This window comes from Sarcophilus harrisii, chromosome 2, assembly GCF_902635505.1.
Source record: "Sarcophilus harrisii chromosome 2, mSarHar1.11, whole genome shotgun sequence".
Taxonomy (NCBI): Eukaryota; Metazoa; Chordata; class Mammalia; order Dasyuromorphia; family Dasyuridae; genus Sarcophilus; species Sarcophilus harrisii.
Window position 1 is genome coordinate 480,243,420 of NC_045427.1, and position 6,301 is coordinate 480,249,720.

The following is a 6,301-nucleotide window of genomic DNA, read 5'->3' on the forward strand; positions in this document are numbered from 1 at the left end:
TTGACCAAGGACATTTACAAGCTTTTCTAAGTCCTTGGGATTCACCTGTATTTGCTATAAAAAAGAAATTTGGAAAATGGAGAATGTTGATTGATTTGAGAAAAGTAAATGAACAGATGGAGACAACGGGAGCTCTTCAGCTTGGGCTTCCATCTCCTACTCAGCTGCCTAGGGAATAGCCTCTTTGGATTAAGGATTATTTGTATTTTATCCCTCTAGATATAAAGGATATGAAAAGATTTGCCTTTTCAGTGCCCAGCATTAATTTAGCTGAGCTTTATAAAAGATTTGAATGGACAGTTTTCCCACAGGGAATGAAGAATAGCCCTACTATATGTCAAATGTATGTGGCTGCTGCTCTTACTCCTGTAAGAAAAGCTTTTCCAAAAGTTATGTTGTTACCACTATTATATGATATTTTGAGGGGAGACGGTGCTTTAGACTGACTATGCCAGCTTACAAAAGAAGCTGAAGAGGCTCTAAGAGAGACTGAACTGGCTTTATCCAATGTGATTGAAAGAGTCACTCAAAAAGCCTTGGAAATATCAGTTTTTGCTACAAAAGAAGCACCCACAGCAGTCCTTCATCAAGGAGACAGTGTGATAGAGTGGGTGACCCTCCCGGCACAACCAGAACAAAGCTTTACTCCTTACGCAGTGCTTTTGGCTAGAATTTTGTTAAAGGTCATTAAGCGAGCAGTACAATTATCTGGGATAAAATCTGACAAAATATACATCTTTTGTACCAATGCACAAATTGATGTGTTTTGTGAAACCATTCCAGAGTGGAAAAATTTATTGGCCACAGCTCCAAACTTTGCACATGGGTCTCTATTAAAGATAATCCAGCTATTACATAATTGGCAATGGATTTTTGATGTAAATATAATATCTGATTTGGCCTATTCAGTAGGTGTGGGACAAAGAATTGCCACAGCCCAAATAAAATTTGTAGCTTCCAATATATATCAGTTTTTTTCAGGAACTTTGAGAGCAAGTGAGAAAGCATTCTGGTAAGTATTACATCTTGCATGTCCACTTTTATAGTGGACTTTCAAATTCTACTTTTTATCATCAGGCTGCTAGAGCTTTACATTTTCAATTTGGGATAACAAAAGAGGAAGCCAGGAGCATAGTAAAAGGCTGTATAGCCTGCCTTCCTTTCCACACTCCTACACTCCCTCCAGGGAAAAGCCCTTGTGGTCTGAGATCTAGTGCTTTATGGCAAATGGACATTACTCATGTAAAGAAGCAGAGCATCCATGTAACTCTGGATATGCATTCTCAGTTCCTCATGGCTTCACTCCCATCTGGAGAAGCAGTTAGGCATGTGATCAGCCATCTTTATCATTGTTTTTCCATTGTAGAAGTCCCACATACACTTACGACAGGTAATGGACTGGCTTATACACCTTCTGTCTTTAGATCATTCTGCATTGAATTTAGTATTGCCCATTCCATTGGCATCGCATATAATTCGACTGGTCAAGCCATTATTGGACAGGCAGGATGGGAACACATGGACTAAAGTCTTGTGCTTGCCAGCCGCTGTGTCCAGGCATTCTGTTGAATAGGAACCAGAAAAGTAGCATGGCCGGAGACGTCCAAGTCCAGGGATTTGGTAAGCTGGCAATCAGTGACCTCTGGGTGGGAGGTTACATATGGGTATATAGGTGTATATCTGTATATGTGCACATATATGTGTATTTTAAGTGTATAGATACATATACACATATGTATTATATAAATATATCTGCGTGCAATTGTAACTTTTTGGGGGCAAGTGGGGGGAAAGAAAGGAGGAAAAAAGTAAAAAGTACACAGCAGAGAACAAAAGAAAATCTACAAGGAAGCAAAGAAATGATGGATAGCTTGAACACAAGGTGTAATATTTATTATATAGGGTGCCATGAAATGGAAATTTATTGTTTTGTATTTTGAATTCTCTCTTATGTTCTGTGCTCATGGCAATATTTTTCCTTTTTTTCTTTTGTATTTAAGTTTTAAATAAATAAATTTAAAATAAAAAAAGAGGAAATAGAATATCTAAATAAACCTATTTTAGAAAAAGAAATTGAATAGGCCATAAATGAGGTTCTTAAATAAAAAGGAAAAAGGATAAATTTATAAATGAATTTTATCAAATATTTAAATCAAATATCAAATATGCAAAAGACTAATTCTAATTGTTTTGGCCATCTTAAGAACTCAAGGCATATGAGCCCTTTGATCTCAGAAATGAGATGAATGAGATGGGAGACTCGCAGAGTGTAAAAAGAGCTCCAGTTTATTATGCCGAACAGCATTGTTGATATACATTTTTGTAAGCGTGATCAGCGTATGGACAGTAGGCAATCCCCAATCACCATTCAGAGAAGCAGCTCATGGGCATTGTGTATGTATGATATCTGCCAATCAGAGGAGAGTTGAACCAGCAATTAAGCAACTCACTCACAGGAGAGAGGGCCTGTTAGGCATCCCTGCTCACCAGCCATTAGCTGTGACCTTCAGTCTCAGCTGTTCCCATGATCACACATCATTGCTCCTTGCTCAACAAGGGTGTTTCTGCAACATGGCAGAAAACTTGTTGTGCACCAAAGGTCAAGGTGGCCCCAGTACTCCCTCTCTGTAGAGTCCCATAGTCTATCATCTAATAAATAATAAATAATTTAGAATAATAGGCAAGGAACTGTCCTACCAAACTCCTTTTATGAAAAAATATGATACTGATACCTAAACCAGGAAAAGTAAAAACAGAGAAAGAAAATTATAGACCAATTTCATTAATGAATATGAATGGAAAGTCCTAAATAAAATGTTAGCTAAAAGATTATAATATTATAAAAATTATACATTAAGACCAAGCAGAATTCATACTGGGATGGGAGGGATGGCTTAATATAAGGAAAACTATTAATATAATTGATTACATCAACAATAAAAGGTAATAAGGTAGACCAGTGGAATATAGTATATATACAAACTACAGCAACAAATGAATATAGTTACTCAATGTTTGTTAAGTGTAAAGACTTAAGTTTTAAGTATAATAATTTATTATTTGATTTTTAAAAATTGTTGGGAAAGCTAGAAAGTAGTCTGGCAGGAATTTGGCATAAACCAATATTTTACATCATGTACCAAGATAAAAATGGAAAAATGACTTAGATATAAAGGGAGATAAGAAAATTTGAAAAAAATGGATCATATTACCTATTATCAGACTTACGGATAGATGAACAATTTATGGAAAAACAAGAGATGGAGAGTGTTGTGAAGTGTAAAATGGATTATTTTATTTATTTTATTTTTTAATTTTTTATTAAAGCTTTTCATTTACTAAACATATGCATGAGGGGCATCTAGATGGCGCAGTGGATAGAGCACCACTCCTGAAGTCAGGAGGACCTGAGTTCAACTCTGGTTTCAGACATTTAACTTCCTAGTTCTGTGACCCTGGGCAAGTCACTTAACCCCAATTGCCTCAGAAAAAAAGAAAAGATTTGGACTTATCATGGAAGATGCTATCCACTTTTAGAGAAACAGATGATAGGAGGAAATAAACATAGTATGGATTGTCTTACATGTGTAAGATATTTTAGATATCTATGTTTACATAAATATATATGTATATAAGTGTATTTATACATATATATTTGTGTATACATATACACACACATAAATGTATTCTCCACGCTTAATTATAGCCTTTTTTAGAGTAGGTTGGAGAGGGAGGAAAGAAAAATAAAGTGAAAAGTACACATCAAAGAACAAAAGAAATCCAATTAGAAAACAAAGAAAAGCAGGACAGTTTTGAAAACATGTAGTATTTATTATTGTTGTATATTGAATCCTCTCTTATAGTCTGATATATACATGGTGATTTTTTTCCTTTTCTCATTTTGTATTTAAATAAAAAAATTTTAAATTACACCAAAAAAATTTTAGTGGCTTAAAACTGCACTAAGACTTTTGTGATACCCCGTTTTCCTTGTATCCCATATTCCAATCATAAAAGAGAAACAACATGGTGTAATGGATAGAGGGCTAGTCTTTTCCATCAAGAAGACCTGGATCTAAATCCTGCTAATGACATGCTGGCTGAGTAACCATGAATAAGTCACAACTTCTCAGTATTTCACAAAACTCTGAAATTAGAAGTTGCCAGGGACAGTCTTGGAAGATTCCATACTTCAGGTTATCTGTACTGATTAAATTCCAGGTCAAGATAACACTTCTACCCCCACCTACTAATATAAACAAATTATTCCAAAATTTTTTTCACTGACAATTTTAATAATCAAAATATGTGGTAAAGGAGATGATGTGGCTTAGTGAAAAGAACATTAAATTCAACACAAGAAGCCCTGTGTTTGAATTTTAGCTTGGTGATCTGTGTATCTCTGGCCTTGCTTCATTTATAAAATGAGTTAGTTGGACTAGATGATCTTTAAAATTTCTTCCAGTTCTAAATTATTTGATTCTATGAATTAGGCAAACATGAATATGTGGTTCATAAATACAGGCAGACCCTTTCCCCCTTTTTTTCTTTTAATAATATCCTTACCATTTAGTGGCAGCATTGGAAGTTTTGGATTATGAGTTTATGATCAATTTAATAAGCCATTGTTTAATGGACATATTTCACAGACCTTTTTTTTTTTTTCTTTTTTCCTTTCCTTTCCTTTCCTTTTCTTTTCTTTTTCTTTTTTTTTTTTTTTTTTTGCAATACAATTGGAATTAAATGATTTCCCCAGAGTCACACAGTAAGTTTAAGTGTCTGAAGCTGAATTTGAACCAAGGTCCTTCTAACTCCAGGACTGGTGCTCCTCATAGACCCAATATAGGCATCAGAGTCATCACAAAGAACATAGTAAAGGATGTAGCCAAAGGAACAGTCATAGATTGTTTCTGAAGCTGTTGATGACAGGGCCAACACAATTTTCTTTTTTTCTTTATGGTTACAAAGGCAATAAATTTTTTAAATTGCCTAAGAGAAATCACCATTAACATTGGTTATTGAACTTGGGATTCCAATAGCAACTATATTGTACTGCTGTTGGTTGTTGTTATTTAGAAGAATCCCTCTTCTAAAAGGTTAGTTATTTATGGAACTCAGAAGTTAAATGACTTGCTCAGGCCACAAAATCAGTATATATGAGAGGTATTTGAACTCCGGTCTTCTTGATTCTGGAATTGGTTCTTTACACAACTCATAAACACAAAAATGTGATGGTTTGGATACATTTTTGAAGGAGAGAGAGACCCAAATATGATATAATGGAAAAAATAGAGTCTCAGGAGTTTGGAACCCTGGACAGAGAATTGTAAAACTTGGATCCAAATCCTGGCTTTGTATGTAACTATGTAACTTTTTAACAAGGTGTACAAGTACACCTCAGTGTTCTCAGCAGTAATCTAAGCACTCCTCCAACACCCTGGATAGTGGTAGGAAGAATAGAGTAAAACTCTTGGGCTGTAAGTTGGATTTACTATTGGGTGGCTGGTTACTGCTTCCAGGTTCAAAGGTGTTTTGTGGTACATTTTTACCTTTTATAATTATCCAGTAAACACAATTAACTCAAAGAAAAAATGGTACACTTGAAGACTAGCTGTAAAACATTTGCATATACTTTGGGTGCAATTTTCCATAAATACAATAAGAGAGCACCTATCTAGAGTTCATTTATCCTGATATCCTTTTCTTCCTGTGATAACATGCTTTTCTTCCAGCTGCAATATCTATTGAGTTCATTGTACATCTGGATTTTATGGATCTATTCCTCTCTGAAGTTTCATTTCCATTTGCCAGGGCTTATTCAATCCAAGGCTGGCTTTTTTCTCTTGTTAGGGATTACTCTCCTCAGATCTTCCTCCAACCACTGGTTTTCCCTACTCATTGGGACAGTCATTTTGCCTCTCATTGCCTCTTATTGAGACAGTCATTCTGATATAAAATGCAGTGGTAGAAATGAAGGAATCCCATCCTCCCTAGAAGAGATGCTAGGAGAAAAGCACCACCCCTCAAGAATTGAGTTCTTCCTCTGTTGCTATTCTCATTTAGACTCCCTGAAGTCACCTACTCCTTGAAACTTCTTCCTGCCTCAAATGTTTCTAAATTGGCCACTTAGCTTTTTCAGCATATCACTAGGGCAATAAGCTATTACTTAATTAAATCAGAGATAACATCTTCACAATTCATAAAAGGGAAGCAAATGTAGCCCAAGTCTTACTGATATTAACACACCTTATTGTATCAGTTACCCAGGGTGGGTAAAAGGAGGATGGGATCAGGTAAGAGG